The sequence below is a fragment of the Onychostruthus taczanowskii genome, unplaced genomic scaffold (assembly GCF_017590055.1).
Source record: "Onychostruthus taczanowskii isolate IOZ18803 unplaced genomic scaffold, ASM1759005v1 scaffold31, whole genome shotgun sequence".
Classification (NCBI taxonomy): Eukaryota; Metazoa; Chordata; class Aves; order Passeriformes; family Passeridae; genus Onychostruthus; species Onychostruthus taczanowskii.
Window position 1 is genome coordinate 4,742,096 of NW_024500461.1, and position 14,118 is coordinate 4,756,213.

Genomic DNA, 14,118 nt, shown 5'->3' on the forward strand with positions numbered 1-14,118 from the left:
TTTGTGTCACCTAGTCTCATACTCTAGCATGTCTGCACAATTGACTTGATAATCTGAAACTTTTAGGAAAAATCAGCAATGAAATAAAATAACATTGATATATTTAGATCTGACAAATGCACTGTGACTAATTGTGCCTGTCAGCATAGTCATGTCATTTTATATCCTAGATTTCCTAGTACCCATTTAGAAGAAAGCCCACATCTTATTGAAGGAAAATTTCCTAAGAAGAAAAGTAAAAAATATTAAATTGCAACAGCATTTAAATCTATGTTTGCAACACTGCAATAGGGATAGGTAGACTAAAGCAGAGATAATGCAAGTCTATGAACTTTTCCCTCTCTGGCACATGAAGATTTCCCCAACCCCTCCCCTCACTAAATACTTTTTAAATGTTCCTGAGATCCAACTTGTGTTTTATGCTAGGACATGGTGATCCATCCACATGCTATGCTGGCAAAGAAAATATGCTTTTACCTCTAGAGCATATACCTGGTTATTCACTTCTTCCCTCTTCTCCTTTAAGTTCATTCAAGGAAATTTCCTGGGGAATTTAAGAGTCATCTGCTACCCCATTCACTCAGGGTAAAATGATACCTATGAATATTTCTCCAGTGAAGGTCTAAAGTCACGAACTACTGTCTTCTTTCTGCAGATAAACTTGAATGCTACAGAGACAGCAACAGGAATTATCCCAGAATATGAACAGATTCTCTTTACCAGGTCTGTGGTTTTCTTCTCCTTTTTATTTCTCATTCTCTTCCAAAGATGAGCTGAAGTTCGTATGACTTCAAGATTAATGTTTCAGATCCCTGCAAAATATCTAAGATTGATCATTAGGTAGTAGAGTCCTTAAAAAATATAAAGATATTTGTTATATAGGCTTTTAAGGCTAAAATAAATTTTCTATATACATAGCAATGCTAAAATACCTTAATAAAATAAAGGATTTAGGAGATTTACATAAGTAAGAGGTATAGTAGAGATGGACAGACTGGGTCGAGATATCTCATTTTCCCCTTATTTCCACATTTGTGTTGATAGTCTGCCTGTTTGTGCTATCACAATAAACCTAACTTCTGTGCTGATTTGTGATAACAAGGCAAGGAATAAGAATTGGGAAAAAATAATAAGAAAAAAATAATTAGAATTCGGAGCCCATCTTTTTGTCATTATTTGGTTTGATTTCTTTTCTATAAAGTTTTCCTTAATGTTTTTGCTTTTCTGAAAGCTTCACCCACCACAAATCTTGCTTTTAAAAAGGCCCCCTTAAGAGTTTTTTAAGCTTCTCATTCACGTGAAACAACAGATTGGGAAGGGCAGACATCTCAGTGAATCATAGTCCCTCCCTTCTGCCATGGCATCCTGATGTACTGCCCCATCTTGGAAAATCTGCCCTCTGTGGCTGATTCCTTCCTTTCCATGAATCAAATATGTAGTCATCTGAAATCATATTGGGTCATCCCTGGAGCTGTGGGAAAAATTAATTTCCAAGTCATTTTCTCTTCACCATCTACAATGAGCAGTAACATTTTACAAAAATGGGAAGTAATTAGGACTTCAAATTAATGGATTTCCTACCTCAAGGTGGACTTCTGCGTCTAGCTTTTGGTAGGACTGCTTTATTATCAAGCTTCTGACTGCTCAATACAGTTAGAGTCCCCTATTGGATGCTGGCAGAGACTTATGAATTTTATTAATGATTGAATAACTAACGAGAAAATGCTGTAGAACTTGCAGATTTTTAAATAATTCACACATACCTTAGAAGACTTCTGCCCTCTTTTTCTGGTTGCAGAGAGAATATACTTCAGCTGAGACATTTTTCTACTGGTTTGGTTTTTATACAATATTTTTTAATGCTGCTCTGGAAATCAAATACTTGGATGACACAATAGGCCACCTTCAAACTGTGTGGACCACAGCACAATCTGTTTCATTTCAAGGCAAGATGGCCCAATTGATGATAATCATATTGTCATATGTCACTAGACATATGACAATCATAGAGTCACTAAATTTATTGCTATTTATAAAATTAGTCACCTGCAGCATCATCCTGGATGAAGTCTAGTGGTTGAAACAATGTTGGAAGAGTGTTATCAGCACATGAAATATGGAGAACGTGGTGTCTCTCTTAGGTGCTTGGAAGAGGCACATCTCTTACTTGAGCATGGGGAGTCCTTTTCCATTCATTCTGAACCAAATACAAAAAGACAAAAAAATCCTTTAAAAAAAGAAGATATTTTGTTTCCCTAACAAAATTTTATCTATTTCCATTCTTTTCAGGTATTGAAAATGACAAAATTGCAGTTAGATATTCGAAAGATTAATACCAAATTTTTTCCGACCCAAAGGACTTGACAAAAGGCAATTATACATGTTCTTTTGTGGTCCAAAATCTGTCTAGCATATCAGGTTATACAAACCCAGAAAAATAGATCCACAGAAAATGATGGGATTAATCTAGTATATGATTTCTGTTTACCCAGAGTAATCATGACTTCTATCTCCATGTTGTTTTGCAAGCAAAAAAAATAATGACTTTCTCCAACCTAATTTTCTGCAGATAATATGAAAGAGAGAAAGATTTTGCAGTTTACAATTTACTATGATGACAATTGCATTAGCAGTTTTATTTTCCTCCAGAGGCTACACACAGTGCTATCACGACGTGATCTCCTGTAGCATTAGTAATAACAACTTAATGCAGAGATCCTATAATTCTCACTCGGTGATGTAAAATTTACATTCATATCAGTGAAAACTGAATTTGTCCTACTGAAGTTCTTTTTTCTTAGTAGCTGTTTGACCTGATAAGGCAGAAGATGCATTGTGCCACTAACACATGCCACTTTACTGGATATGAATCAGGTAAGCGGTGCTGTGCTAAAGCTGTTAGCATTAAGGTCTGTCAGATGGTTTAGTTCAAAGCAATGTAGCTTAAATGTCAAGTGTATATATATATATATATATATACACACATACATATACACATATATATTTACATCTGCAATTTGAAAAGAGACTTGTTTAGAAACAGCATACTGTACCTTGCACAACACAGACCTGAAAAGTGAGTTGATGATGCAGATGTCACCAAAATAGTTTCAATGGACCCATTTAATACACGGGTGTATTAAATGTCAGAATGCAAAATTCTGGCAAAAAAAGCGCATTGATTTCTGGAAAAAAAGTGCTTGATTTTCATTTTACTTAGTGTTGCAATTCTGTGTGAACAGACAACACTATGTGTCAAGAAAAAAGGTGGTTCTGCTGAAGAAAGTTGCTTTATCATTAATTTTGGTTGATTGACTAATCTTCTAAAAAGTCATGGATCCAATAAGGAAAGGAAAAGAGTCAGTGAGTTCATGGAAGTCTGAAATATCATGAGGAGCCGACACCACTTTGATTGGGACCCTAATTTACACACCTCTCATTGCTGATCTTGGCCAAGATTCTTTTTCTGACTGGCTCATGACACTAGTTAGAATTGAATAATCACTGCAGTTTTGGTTCATGCTTGAACCACAAAAGATAAAGGGATTAAAAATTCAGGCCAGAACAAGCAATGCAATATTCTTAGTGGAAAAAAAAAAAAAAAAAAAAAAATCGAACACGTATAACTAATTTTTATTTTTTATTTTGCATTTGCCTGAAATATTTTAGGGAACCCCAAATTAAATTCGTGCCTTGTTTTCAGTTATTTATATCTGAAGGAAAGAAAATTCTGAAACAGTTAGTTGCATTAAAATTCAGACCAACAAACAAAGTTCTTTTTGAAGAAGCATGTATGTATCTAACTGTTTATCAAATCTGAAAATCATTCCAAATTAATTTTTGTATGCATATATTGTGGATTTTTCTTTTTTTTTTTTACTAATTTTTATTAATGTTCCTAAAATAACAGGTACAGAACTCTCTGACCAGAGAGAAAGCTTTTTTTGGGTCCCATTTTCTATATATTGACTTCTCTCCAGAAATATTAAGAATTTGTCCCATTGCTTTGTGTCTTTCTCTTTTAAATCTTCAGGGTTTCAACTAATTGTATACCCCAATTTCTTTGAGAAGGAGATTGGTCTAGAGACATGCTGGGCTCCCTTCTGATCTGAACAAATTCTGTCTGTATGACCAATATTGGTAAGCACCTTTTTAAAGTTCTTTTTTTGTGGAGTACACCATCTTCTTCATTAAAGAAGAAATAAGACACATATTTCACCCATTCCAATAAAGTCTCCATAATGCAATTTCTTTACTTATATACTGAACTAACATAGAGCAACAGAAGTTCACTTATTAGTATGCCTGAACTCTGACATGTGAAGCTACCATGAAGAGCAAGAAAATTACTTATTCTACCGGCCTGTTTACAGAATCCTAGGCTGGTCCATCAGGGACGTCAGCGTAACTTGAGGGTTCACACACTTGAGATAACAGCAGCAGCAATTCCACTAAGGAGCAGTGGGATCCATCATTTGCTTTCTTCAACGTCTCCCTAAAGCAGCTGGCAAAATCTATCTGCACTACGCGTGTTAGTGCCAATGAGAGAAAGTGGAAAAGAGATCTCATCTGCTTTGTACCACTTTTAGGAAGGAGTTGTCAGCTTGTTTCCATTGCCCAGAAGAAGAGCCTGCATAGTTACTGTAGTCCAGGCAACTAACTCTTCTATTGCCAAACTTAGACTGTGTGGATCTCATGTTCTGTTCCTGTTGTAAAGATAAAGCTGAAAATCTGGAGTTTAAAGTTTTCATTGTGCATCTCCAAAATCTTGGACTCTTTACACCTGTAAAACATTCCTGTACAATATCCCTGATGAAGACACAGAACTGAGACACATTGAGACACTTATCCAAGTCCAAGGCCAAAATCAAAATTTCTACTCTAGAATGGTCATAAATGAATGATCTCAAAAGCTTTCAAAATATCATTAAAGGTTTTATTCCTATTAGCATTTTCAAGGTGTAAAGGAGATGAAATAATGATATTGTACATCCGCCTTAACCAAAGAAAATCAAATGCTTTTACTTTACCACAATTTAAATACTAGTGTGATAGATACCTAGTTTTGGTGTTAAGTGCATATTTCTCTGCCTGTGAAGACATTAAAGCCCATCTACTGTGATTTTTATTAAGTAGAAAAAGATTAGTGCCTATTCATCTGAAGAGTACAAATAAAAGGAAAAGATGACTGAATAAGATCAATCAGTTTAATTTGAATTCACATAATAAGTCTGGAGCAGTTTTCAGAACCTAGAAAACAACAGAGAGAGAACCAGAAGCCAACATAGATTTGCCAAGAATAAATCAGAGCAAAACAATTCACTCTTTCAATGATGGGGTAATAGGTCCTGTGGACAGATGAGGAGCAGAGGAACACATGTACCTTTACTTGAGCAAAGTTTTTGACTCAGTCTCTGTTGATATTCTCATGTCTGAAGTAAGAAAAACATAGCCTTTATTCTGTGGGCACAAAACAACACCATAGAGAAGCTCTGTGGGGGGGTCTGCCTTAGATCTGCTTCTGTTCAAGGTTTTCATTAGCAAAACAGATGGTGGAATAGTAAAAATGCTCATTAGTTTTGTATCTGACACAATGCTAGGAAGGACCCCAAATGTGCTGGAGGATAGCAGTAAAAACAAAAGTCTGCAGACATTGACTGGAAACATAGTATGTAACTCATGGTGGAAAAGGAATGGGGGCAAGGTTAAGAGAAAGGGCAAGATAGTAAAGAAAACATCAGTTCTACAAATTCATTATGATAGTAAATATCAGAAAGTAAGGTCTTCATAAAGATCTTAAGACTTCAGTGGATCACATATTGGGTCTGAATCAACAATGTCAGGTTCTTTTAGAGATGAATATTCAGCTCATGGTGTAAAAACCAGAAATATATCTCACAAGATGCATGCAAGATCAGAAGTTGTAGAAACCACAAAGAAGTAAGATTGGACAAGTGGGTAATATCAAGCCTAGGAAAGACAGAGAAGGACATTTAGGCAAGAAATTTTAACAATATTAAGCCGTTCCTGTTGGTACAAAAGGAAAAAATACTTTTTCTCTGCATCTGCAAAGAATGGGAAAAGAAGAAAGAGTTAAATTGACACACAAAAGAGGAAAGTTACTAGAAATGTTTTCTAATTATAAACTTAACTAGGCACACTGTTCTAGGGAACACTTGCTAGATTGGGAAGACTGGATCCTCTGTCTCTGGAAGTCTTTAATGAAAAGTCATAATTTTTTCAGAAATAACATTGCCAATGTGAATCTCTAGAGCATTGTGATGAATTAAATTAGTTTGTGTTTTTGGTTCTGCTGGAAGGACACAGCATAGTAGATAAAACAAGGAATATTTTGTCTCTTGTACATTACTGTAAATCTGAATTTTACTTATCTAATGAGTCAGTATTGGACATTAGCACACCATTTCAGTAAGACTGGATACTTACATGTTATTACAATTGCATTCAGAAACTCTCCTTTGCTATAAATGAGATAGAACTGGTAGCAGCTACTGCTCTTCACTGCTAGTTCTTGATTCGTCTAAGTTAGTACTATGTGTGAACTATTGTTTTTTTACATTTATTCTAATTATTTGTGTAGTATCCAAATATGTTAGCCAAAGAACAGGAATACACTTGGAGTAAAACAGGAGTAAAAAAATATGTGTATGAAGACTAGTTTTTATAGCTATATGTAACTGTAAGCTGCTGGCTAAGAATTGGCAGAGGTTTTACCTCCATTAGACTGGAAAGAGCACAAGTGACTCCAATGGCTTTAGAAACATTTAGAGGCATTATAATCCCACTCTCCTCTCTGTCTGCAGTGTAGCTCTCCCTAAACAACCTAGTCCTATGAGGTCAAGGACTAACCAAATCCTGAACTTCTGTCTTGTTCTTGGTCATCTTTCAAACCAAATTCATACTAAGGTTGCGGTGGAACCTTTCCCACATCTTTCACTTGGGTGTGGAGGCAGGTTCTCAAGAGCCCCACCGGGCATGCTACCTGATTGAGTCTTCTCCAAAACTGAGATATCCAGAAAATCTTTCCTCATTTAGGTCCCATGTGTCTAACACAGGGCAAACTCATGCTGCAGCACTTCCCTCAGCAGGTCCTTACCTAAACTCTTCCTCAGTCAGGCCTTTTGCATTTTTACTGTCTCAAAACTCACAGGAGAAGGTGTACAAGTCAAGTATATGTCAAAATGCGCTATGGACTTCCCAGGATTATTATCAGACTGCGAACTTCCCAGCACTACAATAAACTTGATTACCCTCAAACTGTCTATACCACCTTGTCAAAATACACTCAACACCTCACTTCTGTTCCTAAATGAATTAACCTCAGTTCTCTCTCTTTTCCTCTATTTCCCATAATAATACTCTCTTTGTTTCTTCCTGTATTTCCTGCCTGGCATTGGTTTAGCTTGGAGGGTCTCCAGGAGGTATTATCTGCTCTGGCTAGCCCAAATCCATGTGCTTGTGGAATGGTCTGGCAGGTGCTTCCTCTGCTTGGATGAATACCTCAAACATTTTCATTTTGGATCTACAGAATGGATTTAGCCCTGAGAGCAGCCTCAGGAGCTGTGTGCACTGGCTGTTCAAAGTCACATTTATGGGTAAACCTTCCTTTCCCAAGCCAGAGCTTGAGAAGTTTTGGGTGAGACTGGCAGATGAACATCCCACTCCTTCGGATTAATTGCAAAAGAAATCTTTTTTTGGGGAAAGCAGGCCAAGTTTTTCCCCTGCCACCTCTCCACCTTCTTACATAAAACTGTTTAATCTGCCAGCTGTAGCACACAAAAAGAACCTAGATGCAACCCTTCCTATTTCCCATACATATCTGTATTTTCCGTGACTGTACTGTTGTACATTTTAATAAATGGGCAGCACGGTAGGACAAAGAGATGTCTCTTTTCACCTACCACAAGCAGTGGAAAAGGAAATGCAGAAACAAAATCTATGATTAAAAGAGACAACAAAAATCACCTCCAAAATTTGATTAAATGGAAGCATCTGAAAACTCATTTGCAGTTTTACTGAATTTAAGATGGGTAGTTTTCTACTAATGAGAATAAATTGGAGACCAAATTACTTTGGTTGAGTTTCAATTAAAAAAAAAGAAAAAGAAAATAAAGCAAAAATGTTCCCTTGATGTAGATTATTTAGTGAGTCATAAACCTTTCATTTATAAACAGAAATGTTCTTAGAATTTGAGAGGTAGAAAAATATTTTTTGTACAACTACTTTTGGATGAAAAGCACTCTTGACTAAGAATCCCAAGCATTGTCAGAAAAAAATTTACCTAATCCAATGTAGCATAACTTGCTTTAGCATTAGCTAGAGAACACTTTCAGTTTACCTCTCTTGGTACACATAGTAGGGAGCATTGTGCTAGAGAATAGGGAAGGGGTTAGAGTGCCTCTTTTACATGCAAATTTCTGCCATTCTGTTTGTGATTGTTCCCTGGTCTTTTTTCCCTTCTAATTAAGAGATGTGCAAGAGGTTTTGGTGCTGTGCTATGTGTGTGTTGCATTTGGTTCTTGCAAGGGGTCAGTCAGGAGTAGGGAGCTCACAGTCACAGCACTCTAGTTCAGCATAAAATTTTCTGATGGATTTAGGTGAAGAAAATCTGAAGGTGAAGGTAATCTGAAGAAAAAAAAAAAATTATTGTAAATCTCTTAATCCCAAAACCACAAATTGCTTCAAAATAATACTCAGTCTTCACATAAAAAGAGGAAAACAAATTTCCACAATGTGTCATTTTTACATACAGAAAGCAACAATCTCAGTCCCAGCTTTGAAATGAAGTAGCTCCAATGAAAGGCAGATTGAATCAATCACTTTGCAATATGCATGTTAGGTCCAAGAAAGGATCTTTACCCAGATAATATTATGCATAAATAAAAAGCTGTCTAGTTTTAACTCTTTTTTTCACCCCAGAAACTTATTGATGGAAAGCCTTCTAGATATCATTAACATTAATGATATATAATTAATAATTTAATACTCGGACCTGAGATATTTGCATCTGTTGCTCCCAAGAGAAGAAGGAGTTTTCTATTTCCTGCCGGGAGCTCTGTAAGCGAATTCAAGAATAAACAGTTCATCCCATGACATTTCCTTATGCTCGAACAGACAAGGTGACACATAAAGCCCAGGGGCAAAGGGAAACCTGATAGCTAAATAGCTGAGCTGCAGTCGGAAGTGGTGAATTCCCTCGACCACAGGGAAAGCTTCCTGTTCTTTGTAGATGAGCCTATTATTGGAATACACTTGCCTGCAGTTAATCTTCAAAGTAATTAAATGGAAAGGAAGCAATTAAATCACTGAAAAGGAATTGCATCTGGTTCAGAGGGAAAAACCCAGGCCTAGGAAGTATTTCAGTGATAGTATGTACTCAGCATAAACAGGTATCTTCCTGTTTGCACAGACAATTAATATTTATGTGACAGGAATATCTTGTAGAAATCAAACGAGGTTGAAAATCACAAGCTGTCACTACTGTGGCCCAAAAGTACCAAGGAAAGAAACGCTGATGTATGTTTTTCCTATGATGGGATAAAATTGAAACCTGGGCCCCTTGCATAGGTTAGCCTGGCACCTTGAAAGTTAGTAAAGCAATATATATATTCTGCTGCTGAAAATCTGACTCAGCATTTCAGTAAGCACATCCCATAGAAGGAGGACCATAACAATGGAGAAGCATGATTCATACCAGTCTTCAAAGAAAAAAATATTCAAGTTTAGAAAGAGCTTGAAATGATTCTTTAAAATCAGGTGTCGGGGCTATGTGAAACAGGACAGTGCCTTTTAAAGACTGGCAGAGATCTTTAACTAAATTCAATTTTAAAAGTGTTGAAAGAAGCACTTGTTTTATAATACTCCTAAATGCTAGTACATTGAATTTATTAATTGCAGCAAGACAGTCAATATTGTTGTATTTTTAAGGTGTACGTTTTGCTCAGACTGGAACAAGGGATCCCATATATTGCTCCAGTCTATTATAATAGTATAGTTGCTGGAAAGCCATCAAGAGGATCTCGCAGAAATGTTCATCAAAGCTCTTACTGGCACTGGAAAGTACAGATAGTTTAACAGGTTGTTAAACAATTAAGAGGTAGTTAAAGAGCAACAATATTAATTAAAAATCTATAGTTGAGAATAGAGATTCTGTTGCAGGGGCATAAGGAACGAAACTTCTATTTTTCTTTGTCTTTCTTATGTCTTTTATTTTATCTTTTGAATAATTTTGCACTGCAGTTGTATGGGATCTACGTAATTGCATCATTGCTGTCATCTAAGAAGCTGAAAGTTGAGTTGGCTGAAGATAAAAGCTGATGTCCTCATAATGAGTGAACAGCTATAGGTAAGGTAACATAAGCTACCTGGGACATTAGCAGTGAACACTGGTAAGTTGCTGGGACTGAGCAAAAGGAGGTGATGCAGAAAAGAGACCTGACATGGTTAAAACAGTAGAGTCAAACTATATTTGTGGGAGGAGAGTAACAAGAACTAAGACCCTGAGAGCATGAACATACCTATGGAGCATGTAGGTGTTTAATTGGACAAAAAAAGGCCAAGTGTGACAGGGGATCCAGTAGCAAAGGTGCAACCATTTTCTCAGATAAAGACAAAAGTTAGCAGAAAAATATGCCTGGATTGTTGACTTGAGACACAAACATTTGTTCCTGGGCAGGGACATGGGACTGAGGGTTTGGAGAGAGAACAAAATACTGGCTGTTTCCCAGCAAATGTTACATAAAACACTCTTCATTATTTAAAGCAGTTCAATACCTGGCAAGAAAAAATATCATTCATGTTACATACAAAGGACCAAACTTTACTTTTAAGTACACACAGGTGTGCTCCTATTGTGTTAGCCCAGTTCCAAAAGAGGTCCTTGATGTATATAGGTCTAGAACCTTTATCTTATATCAATTTTTGTACTACTGTCTCTCTTGCTCTCAGAGAATTGAATGGAAGGTGTCAGTCAGCTAGACTGCCATTTCCTTCACGATCAGCCCCTCTAGCTACATATACATTGCCATAATGCAGATATTTCAGTACTTGCATGCTTTGTTCCCCATACACTACTGTGTACCCATTTCAGACCTTAACAAAAAGGAATTTTAATATTTGAATTGCATAATAGGAAATGTATTTAAATGGGACATATTAGTATATTAGACAATGTTTTGTGGCTCTCAATGTAAAATATTTACTTGCATTCTTAGAGACTTGTCTGGTAGCACAATTAAAATTGAATTTTGTGTGACACTTCCAGAAAGATCAAATTTCTGGTATTCACTTAAGAATAGTCACGGCTTGTCATATTTATGTTCAAAAGTGCCATGGGCTGTTTTATTTTTATTTCTATTCAGATGCTTCCAAAAAGAGGCATGTCTTCAGGAAGGCAGGTTCTTCAGCCCATGCTGGAAACATTCTCATCAGCATTAGGTTTCCTGTATGAGGCAAGGACTAGCTAAGGGGTAGCAGGGAACTTTTGTACCAAGAATCTGCTTTCAGCTATCTTGCCAAGCTGGAAGGTTTCAGAATAAATTTTGTCTGCTCAGTAGAGACTACTTTAATGAACAAACCCCTATTCCTCCCCCATGCCATCTGCAGCAACATGCTGGAAATCCACTAAACTGCCAGAAAATTATGCTCCCTGTGTAAATGCAGGTACTGCAGATGCCTACCATAGCTGAGTGAGATGCTGGGCGTAAGGAAGAAGGAAGAGTGTGGGGATAAAGGAAACAGCAGGACTCAGCAGTTAAGAGATGAATTGGGAGCATGTTGGAGGAATGGGACTAGAAAAAAGGAACATAATTTAAGAGTAGATCTCCACATACACATGGATATACATATAAGAAAAACTGAATTAAAGTTGATCAGGCAGCCTTAATCGTGCAATTTCTCAATTTGATGTCTCTGTCAAAGGGACACCCTGGTGTCCCATAGAAGCTTTATGACCTTTTAGGCTTAGTTCTGCTGCCCACCCTTCATCACTTATTACTATTTGCAATGTCCTGTGTGCAGTAGGCTGACAGACATAAATACAGTGTGCTAGAGACAGGCAGGATAGCCTGATGGGTTACTCAAGGTACTGTTGGAAATGATAACACTTTTCAAATTTTCTTTGTAATTTTTGTCAGGGTTTTTGCCTTCGCCCCGGGGGAAAAGGAATTCTTCCTAAAAAGTTCTTCTTCTAAGAAGTTCTTCTTCTAAGTCTTCTTCCTAAGAAAGTTCTTCCTAAGACTCTTCACTGGGCGAGGTCTGATGAGTTTAACATCTACAGAGACTGGGAGTAGCCAGGTGACACACGGGAGATAACGACCATTAATGGGCATTATTCCTGAACACCACCCCCTGGAGACACCTGGTCTGGGAAAAGATGGATAAGAGAACCAAAGAATGAGGACCAAATTAGCATCGAAGGCGAAGGGCTCAATAACCAGTAGGAGAACAAATACTAAGTATTGTGTAATTTAAGATCAATCAACAGGAATTTCTTTGGGTTTTGTCTATATAAACATATGAAAGGTCTGGTAAAGAATTATGTGTGATGGAATGATTTTCACTGCACAGTCCGAGCATGCATGGATGAAATTATTTCTATTGCACATCCTGGCCAGAATAACATCCTGGCCAAAATAAAGTAATGCCTTGATTCTCTAACACTAAAAAAATTGTTAGTGTTGGAGAGTTTCTACTTTTGCCACAGTTTTGGTGACAATACTAGACACCTTTGTAAGGGTGCATGAATTGGTGTCAGTGAATTTTTTTTGTGGGAGTACCTATTCACAGGATGCTAAGTGCCATTTTAATTGCTGGGAATCAACTTCACGTCTGGCTCTGCTCTTCAGCTCAGCCTTTATCAGCCCCCTGGCACGGCAGGCACCTATTTCACTTAATTCTTGCTGCCGAAGTGGATTCAAGGGATGTGCTCTCAAGTAGACACAGATGAATGTTTTACCTTAAGTTTATTCGAATCCATGGTAGAACTATTGGCTTAGACCCTGGCTGCTTGAGTTTCCTATCTTGTTCACAAATAAGCCTTTGATATCTCACTGACTGAACAGAAACTGAACAGAACAAAATTGTACCACAGTGTGACAGACTTGATGAATTTTTATGAAGAGCAAACCTAGTAATTAAAAATTTTTCTATGCATATTCATGCAGGTAGAACCCCTATAAATACCATCTGAATTAGCAGTCCTTAAATTGTGTCAAACTTAGATGTTGATCATATTCTAGCTGTTTATTCATGCACTATGTTTCTGCCTTTTCAGCTCTTTTGGACTTCTGCATGACCTCGAGTTTGTTCACTCCTACTGCAGTTATTGTTACAAACAAACATCGCCAAAATATTTTGAAGGAAGTATGCAGATGTTTTGCAAGGACAATTATACACTGTCCACAGGGGAAACCACCTCAAGGTTTTATCTGGAACCCTAATGGTTTAGCTAAAACACTTTTCTGGAAGAGAATACAGGACTCATGGAAGACTGAGGTAAATTATTTCTCTGTTCCAGAACTGCTAGTCTTACCGCTGAAATTGCAGATAACAGCGGGTGTGTCTCAGTGCTGTTAAACTTCACTTTGTTTGGAATGCTGGCAATAAAAGGACTATTTAATTTACATTTTTGGCCTTTTCTAACTTACTATAACTGAAGAATGACTTCCCAACGGCGTGTAGAAAGCAGTTATCTCAGCTGGATGCTAGTCTGGCTACTGCGAAGAGGGAACAGGAACACATAAACAGCCAATTGATTTGCTGTGGTTTTGATAACTGCAGCATTTGTCTTACTTGGTGTCAGGAGACACAGTGGTCATCCTGCCACTGTGCTGCATGGGGATTGTAGGACTTTGGAAATGTTAAAGTTTGATTGTTTAGTCTCTCTAAAAGCAAATAAAAAACTTCCCAAAATGTATTAAAAAATTCCTCAAAATTGTAGCAACCAATAAGTAATAGGTGAGTCAATAAATTGTTGAATTCTCACCTCTTGTTTGCATCCTGTAATGAATGAAATCCTTTTAGCCTGAAAGATGGACAGCTCATGATTCTAACTTGTTTTTTCCCCACAAGTGTCATGTAATGCTTTGAATAACATGG

The 14,118-nt window shown here is 37.1% G+C and overlaps 1 long non-coding RNA gene across 1 annotated transcript; it reads left to right on the forward strand.

Annotated features, from left to right (window-relative positions):
- Positions 1–627: 627 nt before the first annotated feature.
- LOC121338667 lies at positions 628–13,714 on the forward strand. The gene is made up of 6 exons (XR_005953063.1): positions 628–723; positions 2,805–2,874; positions 4,034–4,140; positions 10,261–10,366; positions 12,156–12,457; positions 13,295–13,714. It is a non-coding gene; the product is annotated as an uncharacterized LOC121338667 (long non-coding RNA).
- The last annotated feature ends 404 nt before the right edge of the window (positions 13,715–14,118 follow it).